The sequence below is a fragment of the Trichechus manatus genome, unplaced genomic scaffold (genome assembly GCF_000243295.1).
Source record: "Trichechus manatus latirostris isolate Lorelei unplaced genomic scaffold, TriManLat1.0 scaffold00089, whole genome shotgun sequence".
NCBI classification, from domain to species: domain Eukaryota; kingdom Metazoa; phylum Chordata; class Mammalia; order Sirenia; family Trichechidae; genus Trichechus; species Trichechus manatus.
Genome location: NW_004444025.1, coordinates 3,545,372 through 3,558,844, shown reverse-complemented (window position 1 = coordinate 3,558,844; position 13,473 = coordinate 3,545,372).

Sequence of the window (13,473 nt, the reverse complement as noted above, 5' to 3'; positions counted from 1 at the left end):
GCTGGAGAAACCCCGAGAGTATGGCCCCCGGACACGTTTTTAGCTCAGTGGTGAAGTCACTCCCAAGGTTCACCTTTCAGTCAGGGATTGGACAGCCCCATAAAACAAAACGGGACTAATGAGGCACAGCAGTCCAGGGACAAGGACTAGAAGGCAGAAGGGGACAGGAAAGCTGGCAATAGGGAACCCAAAGTTGAGTAAGGATAGTGTTGACATGTCGTGGGGTTCTTAACCATTTTCATAAGGCAATATGTGTACTAACTGTTTAATAAGAAACTATTTTGTTCTTTAAATCTTCATCTGAAGTGAGAATAGCAGCACAACTGGAAGAACGTAATCGACGTAACTGAATTGTACATGTAGAAATTTTTGAAATGGTGTATCTTTGGCTATGTATATTTTCACCAAAAAAAAAAAAAAAGATCCCCCAAGGCCAAGAAAGGAGCGTGTTGACATGTCGTGGGGTTGTTAACCAATGTCATAAAACAATATGTGTACTGACTGTTGAATGAGAAAATATTTGTTCTGTAAACCTTCACCTAAAGTACAATAAAAAAAAATTTTTTTAAAAAGTATCCAGTCAATGGTTTGTTTGTCTTCTATATACTAAAGAAGAAAAAAAGGCAGTAGCAGCAACCCTCTGCAATTTGATAAGGCAGATTTGCTAGCTATAAGACCCTTTTTAGCCGATCTTAACTTGTCAGTTTGTAGATATGAGATGGGTGCTACCTGGGGAAAGCAGGAAAAGGAACCCCATCATCTCTCATTTCTCCTTAATGTACCTCAGTTGTTACTGGTAAAATCTTATTTGGAGGGGGGAAAATCTGTCTATGCCAAACACATTTGCAGTTATAATGCAGATACTATACTATCTTGTGGTAAGGAAAACAATTTCTTTTTATTATATAACCAAGTTCTTTGATAAATAAAAGCCCAGTTGCTGAAATCCTAATAAGTTAAAAATACATTTCTTTCACATGGAAAATCCTTTCAGTATCGTGTCATGCTTCATCTCTCCACCTCAGCCTCCTCTCCATTCTCCCAGTCAACACAACAGTGACATCAAGCAAAACTGCTTCACCTCAACAGAGCCTTGTCTGCCCAGCCCCTGAGTGATAACTGATTAGGACGAAGCAGGCAGCCATATCATGTAAGGAGTAAAGTTGTTAATTGCAGTGGGTAGTGGCCTGCCACTTCTGACTGGATTGAGACTGTCCTGGTGTCCTTTAGGTTGACTGGAGTTGAGAAGCACATCCCAGCTGGGCAGAGCCTTCTCTATGGTATAGAAACCCAAGGAAGGGGATAAGTTGAAGATCTTCATCCACATACACCAATTGGTTATTACTAGTTTCCCCTTTGGGAAAAAAAAAAAAGGGAAGTGTCAGTGAAATAGGACCATGAGTCCAAGAGTCTCTTCTTTCTGTTAGTCATATGTGTGCAGCAAGTTATATATTTTGGTTTTGAATTAATAAGAGAATTTTTCCCTCCTTTTCTATTCTGGATCATTTTGTGTTCTTTGTAGCAGTTAACTGGTTGCCGGGCAATGAAAAAGAAAGAAGATTGATGATTTCAACTTGTGGTGTTGGCAAAGAACACTGAATACACCATGGACCACCAGAAGAGTGAACAAGTCAGCCTTGAAAGAAGTACAGCCAAAATGCTCATTAGAAGTGAGGATGGTGAGACTTAATCTTGCTTACTTTGGACACATCATCAGCAAAGACCAATCGCTAGAAAAGGACATCATGTTTAGTGAAATAGAAGGTCAGTGAAAAAGAGGGAAACCCTCAGTGAGATGGATTCACACAACAGCTGCAATAACGAGCTGAAACATTCAAATGATCATGAGAATGGCAGAGGATCGATCAGGTAGCGTTTTGTTGTTATACATAAGGTCACGGTGAGTTGGAGCCTACTTGACAGCAACTAACAATAACAGCAGCAGTTAACTCAATCTTTCTCCTTCAGTCTTCTAAAAATACCAAGCTAGGTTCAATTAAAACACTTAGGGTACAAAATGAAACCGGAGATTGCTCTTCCAAAATTAATTTCTTTGTTTTGACATCAACCTGTCGCAGAGGCGGCAAATGTCGGGGCAGAGGAGAGAGTAATCAAACACAACTCTTACAGAGAAGTGGGACCAGGAGGGTCACTCTGAGGAGTCGACCCAGGCTTCAGTCCCAGGAGTTTATTTATAGTCAATACAGCAAGCAGTGAAGCAACTAACAGAACAATGGGCTTTGGGTGCGGGCAAGGGAGAAGGAATTCAGGTAAACAAGCCAATCAGTAAAGGGACAATAGGTTTGGGAAAAGTCGTGACAAGTCTCAACATGTTGGGGACAAGTCTCAACATGTTGGGGACAAGTCTCAACATGTTGAGGACAAGTCTCAACATGCTGTGCAGCATAGAGGCCTGTGGGGGCTGCAGTTGTCAATAGTGCAGCCATGTTGAAATGGCATATATCCCCACATCTACCAGTTATGGGTTGACTGCAGGTGTGTTGACATTCCAGAAAAATGTTAACAAATGTAGTTTAGCAACCTTTGTATAATACTAAATTAAGAAAACCACTGCTAACACAAATGTCAGTGTCTTTTTTATTAAGTCAAACACTACATAAAGGATTAAGTAATTCTTTACAAATAAAAAGATAGCTTAATTGCTAGTAGAACATCAGGGATTTTTCTTACAAAATATTTTTCTGTCCTAAGATTAAGTTTTGAAGCAATCCCTTCTCTCTTCTAGGGGACAAAAACACTACAACTTGAAAACAGGTCATTTGCTTGCAGATTTTAACAGTGAGAATGTAAATATTCTCTTTGAAAAATGCAGTTTGGATATATGTTTTAGCCAAGATAAACCACTACTACTTGTTTTGGATATTTTTTTCCTCTAAATGGATTTTAACTATACTGTTACTCTATACCAGGAGCCCTGGTGGTGCAGTGGTTAAAGCACTCTGCTGCTAACTGAAAAGTCGGCTATTCGAACTCACCAGCTGCTCTGTGGGAGGATGTGGCAGTCTGCTTCTGTAAAGATTACTGGTTGCAGTCAAATTGATTCTGACTCCTAGATACCTTATAGGACAGAGTAGAACTGTCCCATAGCGTTTCCAAGGCTGTAATCTTTACAGAAGCAGACTGTCACATCTTTCTCCCATGGCGCAGGCTAGTGAGTTCAAACCACCAACCTTTTGGTTTGTAGCTGAGTGCTTAAATATTGCACCACTAAGGCTCCTTCCATAAAGATTACAGTCTTGGAAACCCTATGGGGCTGTTCTACTCTGTGCTATAGGGTCTCTATGAGTTGGAATCTGCTCAATGGCAATGGGTTTATGGGTGACCCTGTGCGATTTTATCTTCTTAGAAATGTGTGTATATGATTGATCAAGAGGTTTCCCAATAGGTATCGATCAGAAGCCAAGTCCTCTACCCGATTATTGATTCAAACTGACGGGCAAACTTTGAGAAAGCGCTAGACTGGATATGACCACACTTGGTGTATACAACTAAGAGATGGTCCTAAAGCAGTAAGAAAAACAGTAGCTGTCAAGGCAGTTTTAACTCATGGGAACCCTATGTGAGTCAGAGTAGAACTGCTCCCTAGGATTTTCTTGGCTATGACTTTTAGAAGAAGATCACCAGGGCTTTCTTCCAAAGTGCCTCTGGATGGCTTTGAACAGCCAACCTTTTGGTTAGTAGGTGAGCGCTTAACCATTAGTGCCACCCAGGGACTCCAGAGATGGTTCTAGATACAGTAATAAACCCTTTCACATGCCAAACACTACTCTAAGACCTGGCTGGGATCAGTGTTGTTGAGTCCTTGGTCTCATGGAGCCTACCTTCCAGTTAGGAAGACAGAAAATAAACAAGTAAAGAAATGCACAAACACACAAAAACAGAAATTTCAAATAGCTTTGAGGGCTATGGAAGAAATACAACTGGTAACGTGATACAGAAAAGATGCAGTGGGAGTAAGGGCCATCCGAATCGATAATCAGGGAAGACCTTCCAAAAGAGGTGCTCTTGTGCGGAGTCCTGTCAAGAAGCCAGCCATGAGAAAATCTGGTGGAACAGCCTCCCAGGCAAAGGAAGAAATAAAAGCATAGGTTCTGAACGAGAAACAAGTTTGGAATATTGAGGAATAGGAAGAAAAATAAAAAGAAGAATAGAAAGGAGAATATGTGCATAAAATGTGTGAGCAAAACGATAAGGTGGTTGCAAATAGGGGTTAGACAGGTAGGCTGCAAGAAGAACTTGTAGGACCTTGAACTGGTAAGGCTCTAAAAATGTAGGATTTTCAACTTGATTTTAAATGTGACAGGAAGCCATTTAGGGGTGCAAAAGATTTCCCTGACTGTATTTATAAAATTGCAATATAAATCAGATGCTTCAAATACATGTCTTTTTATACTCATATTTCTTCATAGCATTTATTACAACATTTGTGTATTTATCTTTTTTCATATATATTTCTGTCTTCTTCCCATCATTTCCGTTGGGTAGGGAAAAGACTATTTTCTTTATCAGTGACTATCCAGAACCTAAACCCGCATCTGCTACTTTATTAATGTTTAATATATGCTGATTGAGGGTGAATAACTGGATATTCAGCATTAAATGTTTATGTCCATTTCACTATATACTGAAATGGAGCCTTGGTGGCGCAGTGGTTAAGAGCTCAGACTGCTAACCAAAAGGTCTGCAGTTCAAATCCACCAGCCACTCCTTGGAAATCCTATGGGGCAGTTCTACTGTGTCCTATAGGGTCGCTATGAGTTGGAATCGACTCGATGGCAATGGATTTGGTGTTTTTGTTGCTGTTGTTGTTGTTCTGTATACTGAAATAATCCTTCCCATGTAATAGCTATAAGACAGTTGCTCCAGGTGAATCAATTCCAGGCCTCATCATAACTTTCTCAGCACAGTTGCTTCCACTGAGCACAGAAAAAACATGTTTTTTATGTTCTTTTCAATAATTGAAATAGATGCTTTTGTTCCTAATAAAACGTGGAGAATCCAAAGAACAAACAAACCAAAAAAAAAAAAATCCACCCCCGCAAAATAAGACAGGATCAGGAGCTTTTAGGTAGAATTTTAATAGTTATTGTTTTGTACGGCAGGAGCTCTGTAATGGTTTCTGCGTGTAAGTGCAGTTCAGTGAATTGAACAAGCTAAAACTGCATTAGTAAACAAAAGAACTGATTTGGATTTTATCATCATTTCCTTCAAGTAGTTCTATCTTGGATAGAATCATTGCAGATAAACTTTGAAGCAATAAACCCATAATAGATTTGTTCAAAGAGAGACTCTTTCTGCTCAAAATATTTAGAATCCTTTCAGTGGATCAAAACTGTGGATGTCTTTCTAGAAATGGAGCGTTACAATAACCACTTCCACAGCCACTGCCCATAATCTCTCCTCAAATGGCCCAATGCTGACTCTATTCAGATCTCCAAGCTGCGTGTGTGTGTACGTATGTGTTTCAGGAAGGAACAGAACATACCTTTTCAGTTCCTTATATTTTAAGTACTACTTACTCATATTTGAAATTGCGAAGAGTGACTACTAAAGACAAATACTGAAAACAGGGCCAAGCAGATCATAAGAATATGCACATAAGTGTTTACCTTGTGCTGTGATTTCAGGGAGAATTCTTATCACCAATAATATATATATCCCATCGGTTGAAATTCTCTTAATAGAATCACAGCTTTCCATTTGTCCACTAGAGTCAAGTATAAGCCCAAAGGAAGAAATAATATACTTTCATATATTCTCACTGAGGTATAAATAATCACCTGATATCGTGATACCAGAGCCTTCCTTGAAAGAATGTTTAGCTATGGAAAGAGAGGATATACTGTATATTATGGGTTGAATTGTGTTCCCCAAAAATATGTTGTAAATTCTAACCTCTATGCCTTTGATTATACTCCCATTTGGGAATGGATTGTCTTTTTTATGTTAATGAGGCAGGATTAGTGTAGGCTGTATCTTTAGTCAATCTCTTTTGAGATATAAAAGAGATATAAACCAGGCTGTTTACAGAGAGAAGCAAGTAGAGATGGGAGAAGAGAGATGCCAAGCCACATGAAGATTGTTCAGAAGCTCAGAAGAGACAAGGACCTTCCTCCAGAGCCAACAGAGAGAGAAAGCCTTCCCCAAGAGTCAGTACCATGAATTCGGACTTTTAACCTTCCATACTATGAGAAAATAAATTTGTGTTTGTTAAAGCACCCACTTGTGTTTCTATTATGGCAGCACTAGTTAACTAAGACAGAATTTGGTACTGAAAGAGTAGGGTGCTCCTCTAATAGATATCTGAAATGTGAAAGCAGTTTTGGAATTGGGTAATGGGTAGAGGCTGGAAGAATTTTAAAGTGACTAATAGTAAAAGCAGAAACCTTGGTGGCATAGTGGTTAAGAGTTCAGCTGCTAACAAAAAGGTCAGTAGTTGGAAACCCTATGGGGCCGTTCTTCTCTGTCCTCCAGGGTTGCTATGAGTTGGAATCGACTCGACAGCAACTGGTTTGGTCTTTTTTGAACAGTAAAAGCCTAGATTGCCTTGAAGAGACTGTTGGTAGAATTACAGACATCAAAGGCAATTCTGGTGAGGGCTCAGAAGGAAGTGAGGAGAGCTATAGAGAAAGTCTCTATCATCTTAGAGAGTAGATATGGCATCAGCAACAGGATGTTGTTGGAGATGTAGATGTTAAATGTGCTTCTGGTGAGGCTTTAAAAGAAAATAATGGACATGTGCTTGGACAATGGAAAAAGGGTGATACTTTTTATGCAGTGGCAAAGAAATTGTCTGAATTATGTTCAAATGTTTGGTGGAAGGCAGAGCTTGTAAGTGATGATCTTGGATACCTGACTGATGAGATTTCTAAGCAAAATCTTAAAGGTGTTGTGTGGTTTCTCCTCACTGCTTATAGTAAAATATGAGAGGAAAGAGATGAACTTAAAAATGAACTGTGCAAAATGAAAACTGAAATTAAAGGTTTGAAAATTCTGTGGTAGAAACTAAGGACACATGTCCTAGAATGTTCACCAACGATGTGGCTACACAATCTTTTGTTAAAGAGATTAAGCAGTGACTGATGGATCTAACCAACTACCACAGCAGAAAACCATCAGCTTAGACTGAAGGGGACAGAGAAAGACCAAAAGGAAAGAATGCTGTCTGCCTCTTGGAATTCTACAGGCAGGATACAGGCCAAAAAAGCTACATTTGGTTTCCTCCAAAAGAAAAGAACCATCCTTGGAGCAGCTCAGAGATCAGCAGAACAGTTGGGAGGAGCATGAGAATCAGGGCCTTCTTGGTTTCCCTGATACCATCTCTGCTTAGAAGTTATACTTCTCCCTAGAAATAGCAGCATGATAGCTGAATAACTCAGGAGAGGAGACACACGAATATAAATGCAAAGAAAGAATAGAAAAAATATCATATAGAGACTGCTTTATGGCACAAGTTCATTGGATTATTTCATGACCTTCATGTTAAAAAGAAAAGTTGAAACAAGGATTTTGAAAAGAAGTCTGTGGTTTCACATCTACTACATTTCTCATTGATTTAGTATTCCCTTTGAAAACTATTATAAAGTCATTTATTAAATAATCATAAATATTCATTCAGCTCCTACTATGGGCCAGACACTGTACTCAGTGCAGGGGATACAAAGATAATCAAGACAAAGACCCTGCTCTCAAGTAGTATACTCTCTAGTTTGGAAATAGAGGATAAATTAACAATTGCAGCACAATTAAGATCCTGAAGGACAGGAATTTTTTATATGTTTTATTTAATTCTCTGTTCCCAGTGCCTAAAATACTGTCAGGCACACAGTATGTGCTCAATAAACATGTGTTGAATGTTGAATGAATATGATAATTGCTATAATGGAGACAACCACAGTACTGCAGGAACTCATTGACAGCTTCACACAGAAGACAGTATTTGGATCGAGACTTGAAGCATTCATAGAAAATGCCAGGTAGACAAGATGTGAATAGAAAAAGAGCATTTTTGACAGAGAATAGCTTGTCCAAGGGCACAGGAATGTGAGAGACCATAGTGTATTCAAGAAGACACAGGTCGTTTACTAGTAATGGAGTATTCACAATTCAAAAGAGGGAGTAGCAAGAAATGAAACTAGAAAGGTAGGCTGGAGCCGTATCATGGAGGGCCACGTAATTCCTGAAAAAAAAAAAGATTTAAATTAAATCTGCACATGATGGGAAATACTGAAAAACTTGGATCAAGACCAGATGTGTCAGTTTGTATGTATCAGTCATGGTAGCCATTGGAAAGAGTGAGGGGATTAGAGGGGGTCAAGACTTGAGACCAGGAGACTAGTTAGGAGGTAGTGCATTAGTACAGGTAGCCCCTGACTTATGACATAGTTGAGTTATGGCAAACCTCCCTTAGGACCGTCCTTATCGTTAGTAATAGCTACTACATACAACGTTGCAGTGTGTAATTTGCTGATGTTATTCTCAGATGTTCACTCACAGGCGTTCAATTTTATGATTTCCTGTTCAAAACACTGCCATGTTTATAAAGCTACTGATAATAAAACGTAATAATAATGAAACAAAAGAAAGAGGTGTTCGACTTACATTAGAACCGATTTACGATGGAGTCATTGGAACGAAGCCCTGCCATAAGTCAGGGACTACCTGTACATGTGATAGACCACAGGGGCCTGAAGGACAGCAATAAGGGTGAGATGAAGTTGAGAGAAAAAATATAACTGCTATTTTTAAGTGAGAATCAAAAGACTTGGAAACTTGACCTGGAAAAGTGAAGAAAAAAGAGGAATCTAGATTTTCTCTCAGATTTTGACATGAACTACTGGATATATTGTTGTGGCATTAATGAAGAGAGGTAATAATAGAGGCTTCTAAACTATGGATGAACAAATCTAGTAGTTTATTAAGATCTCAATTCCTAGTGGTAGGTGGAGTCTGAAATGTAGAGTTATCGGGGTAAACATGGCCACTAAGGCCACAGGTCCTATCAAGGGGCTCTCAGACCTGCTTCAGGTTTTTGTTCTAGTTCCATGCCAAGACTAGATGCTACTTCAGTCTGTTTATTTGGAGTCCTGACATGTCTGCCTCTTCAACAAAGTGCCCTATGTATCTGTCACTGATTGAGATCCTTCACTGATGCAAAAACACACACCCCCTGCTCCTTCTTACCATTCCCTAGGAAGACAGCCGTGATCCACTCAAGAAATCCAACTCTTGGTTATTGACATTAATCTAGATAAATCCCCAAATTTGCCACACCTCTTGGATATGATCTGGATTGCTTATCACCTTTCTCAGGGGCCAGGTCTATGACAAGAATAGGACCATGTTCTCCAATCTCTCATCATAGAAGCGTTCAGTATGTAAAATTCACATGTAGAAAAAAAACACACCATATCAGCCATGCAAGAAAAAGCATAGTATAGAAAAATCCTAAAAAGTCACATTAGAATGGCCTCAAACTTCAAATAATAAAAGGTATATCACATTAAAAATTAACTTCGGGTATTAACTTTAAAAATCAGCCACGTATATATATTTTTAATTTGTTAAATTTTTGCAGTATTCTAGTATAACTTTATTTGACATAATATTGAATATCTATCTCTATATCTACATATGTGTCAAATAATCACATAGAACGTGGTGTGTATGTGTATGTGTGTGTATGTGTGTATAAATGTGTATTTCCTAAGAAGAAGGTTATTCTATAACCACAGTACAGTTACCAAAATCAGGACATTTAATATTAGTATATTACTACTACCTAATCCATAGTTCATATTTAAATGTTATCAACTGAACCTCCCCAAATCCATAAAATATATATTAGCATATATATATTTTTTAATTTCCAGAGAGGATTCTGATGGGCACTCTTAGTTTAGAATAAGACAGTCAGACCCAGGTTCAAACCCCAGCTTTGTCACTTACCAGAAGCATAACCTTTGGCAGGTTACTTTAGCTCTCTATGCCTCAATTTCCTCATCAATAAAAATGGGATCATAATTGGCTACAATCATAGAATCAAGACAAAATATGTGAGGTGCCTGCTTCTCAACAAACATTAGATTTCTATCCTTTTACTCTCTTAGAAATACCAGTCAAATAGTCACACAGAATGGGATTGCAGGAGGTTGGCTTCATCCATATGGCCCTTGCTCCTCCTCCATTTAACTCTAGCTGCCTAATAAAGTCATTCAACAGAAATGCGATTATGCTTTACCGAGGCTGTAGTCACTTATTTGTGGTATATGGTTTTAAGTCAAAATCATGATCCAATCCCACCTGAGCCAGTCAGCTTTCTTTCACTCTGAGGCAACTGGAGAACTAGGCAAGAGCAAATGAGTGAATGAATAAATGAGGAAGTCATGCTGATTCTCTTCTTTTTAGTACTTACCAAATAGCACCATCTTTCAAACAGGACGATAATTTTTCAGGGTGTTGTTTGATAAGTACTACAAAGGAGAGAGCATAAATGACTTCCTCACTGGATTTTTCATTAGTATTTAAATGTAAGCCAAAGAGAACAATTTTTATTTTATTTGTTTTTTTTTTTACTGTTAAACAGGCCCCAGGATACATGGTACCATTGCTCTGCTATTTAATTACAGCTCGTTTGAGTTCTGTGAGTTTGCTCTGCCAAAGATTTCATTCAAGGTGACTTGACTTTTGATGATCTCATCACTAAACAAACCTTTTAAAAACATATAAACATTTTAGTTAAAAAGTTCCTAAGCAACTTGGTCCATTTTATGAAGAACCACCAGACTTTGGAATGCCTTTAATCTGTTATTGACTTTGCTTTATTGAGATATTAAAAAGCTGGTAAATAATTTGTGGCGAATTGCCTGAGTCTGGTTTTAACAAGCATGAGTTCATTTACATGCATGTGTATCGCACAACACCAAGCAGAGGCTCAGACTCATCTCCAGACTTTGTTACTGGGAGATACAGAGGGGTTCCTGGAACTAATCTGACTTCAGTCTGTCGCCTGCCATTAGGGCATCAACACAGGTGAATGTGACTGGGCTGGTCATGGGGTCACTAACAGATTCCAATCTATTAGCAGCTTAACCAAGAAAGGCAGGTCTGTCATTTTACATATATATCTATGCACTTCGATTATGCAGATGCTATTCGCAGTGCTGGTTCAGTCTAAAAATCAAAGACCTTTATGCCCTGGTTAATTTCACAAAGTCACAAACCTTGCTATAGAAAGGTCTCGGAAGATATGAACTTTCACAAAAAGCTGTTTACAGAGAGAAAGAACCTCTTCTAATCTTAAAATGAGAATAGTTTTTCTTAATAATAGGAATAATACAGAATGTGATAGGTGAAACTTTGCTGCAACTTCTTATTTTGTTAATGTATCTTGAGGTCATGACCCTGCCCTGGCTCCTAAACATTACTGTTCATTACAGAAGGCCATTTCTTCTTCTAGCATACAAGGCCATTAGACATTCTTGTAGAAATTCCCAGTGTCTCTAGTACCCTCATTCTGAGTTGGGGTGCAAGCTTCAGAATTTGTATTCCATAGCTAACACATGGCTTCACTGGAGGCAGAATTCTAAACTAAAGCTATAATGCAAGCTTAAGCTGCAATGATAAACTGTTTCGAAAAGCTGGTCATAGCTTAGCCTCATATTTATACACTATGCATTTCTTCTTCATGTAGACTATAACCATTTCACAGGTAAAGCTGAAATTCACACTTTCAATAAAGTTTTAAAGTTATTATATCTTTTAGCAATGATACAAAAAGACAATCTTAGGTCCAATCTGCAATATCTTGGAATATTTTTCAGAGGCTGAAGCCAGTTGAAGTTAAAATATTTTTCCAAGTGGTAAGTATTGCTTACTCCAGTTAAAATCCAGTGAAATTGGGATTTGAAAATTCCAAAACTTTAATTCTATCCAGGACATTTTATCACCTGGCTTTGTCTTTATTCTTAATACACTACAGTATTGGAAGTATACAGATTTTGAGAAAGTATTTATCTATTTGAGCCGCCTACTTTTTTCTTGAATAACTGTAATGCTTTCAATAATCTGCAAACCCTCGAATATTTAATACATAAAAGAAAATTAGAATATAATATTAAAATGAATTATTTTCTTGCTTTATTTATTTTGAAGGTATTTTTTCTAGTCATAGAGTCGGTAACACAATAGATAATTTGCTAAGAAAAGCAATGCCGAATGATTACCCTAAATTACTGTCTTTTGTGTCTTTGTCTAGTATATTCTGTGGATCTCTGAGGCATTCACATCTTAAAATATTCGCAGTGGGAGGCAGGAGTTTCCCTCTTCTTTTTCTAGCTCTACTAGCAACTTTCAAAGATCTGGCTTACTTTTTTTTGAGGCTTACTTTTATGTTGACAGGTCAGTTGTCTTTTATTCACAGAGTTTCTTGCCTCTATACCAGCCGTTGGGTTTCTAATTCTTCTGTGGGCTATAGAAACCAACGACATCTGGTTGACTAAGAGTCAACAGCAAAATGCAGATCCGTTAGTCACATTATATCATTGAGAACCATGCTCTAGGCCCTCCTTGTGTAGAACCAACAATGCATACCCTTTGTTCCTTAATTATTCTCATTACATTTTGGTGGATGTGATGGTTAAGGTCGTGTGTTGACTTGGCTGGGCCGTGATTCTCAGTGGTTTGGCAGTTGTATGGTGTTGTGATCACTCCCATGATGGGATCTGTTCTGAGTAGCCATCAGTTGAAAGGAAGTTTCCTTGGGTGCGTGGCCTGCGTCGAATGTAATTGGACATTCTGGCAAGGCTAGTGGGCTTTCACTCACTCTAGCTCCTGCAGCTGGCTCCTGTCTGTCTGACCTCTGGTTCTGGGGACTTGAGCTAGCAGTTTACCTGTGGTCTTGCCTGACGATCTTGGGTTCACCAGCCCCTGTGGCTACATGAATCAGGAGAAACCTCCAGCCTGGCCCTAGGACTTGAAATGTTCCAGCCTTTACAGCTGCGTGAGCCATTGCCTTGATATAGCTCTCTCTCTATATATATATCAGAAACCGTGGTAGCATAGTGGTTAAGAGCTACAGCTGTTAACCAAAAGGTCGACAGTTTGAATCCACGAAGTGCTCCTTGGAAACCGTATGGGGCAGTTCTACTCCGTCCTATAGGGTTGCTATGAGTCGGAATCGACTTGACGGCGATGGGTTTTGTTTTGTTTAATATATATATCTATATGCTTTACTGGTTTTGCTTCTTTAGAGAACCCAGCCTAACATAATGGGAATAGCTAAATCACTCATGGTGACAGGGGATGGTATTAGTAGTGTTCCCTTAATAACTTCTAATATCTATATCTTCGTGGCCTGCCTTCAATTCTCTTAAAGTTAGCAAAGGCAAGAGAGGGGTGGTGTGAAGGAGGAGTTAGAACTTGAGAGTCAGAATCTTTGCTCTTAATTATATT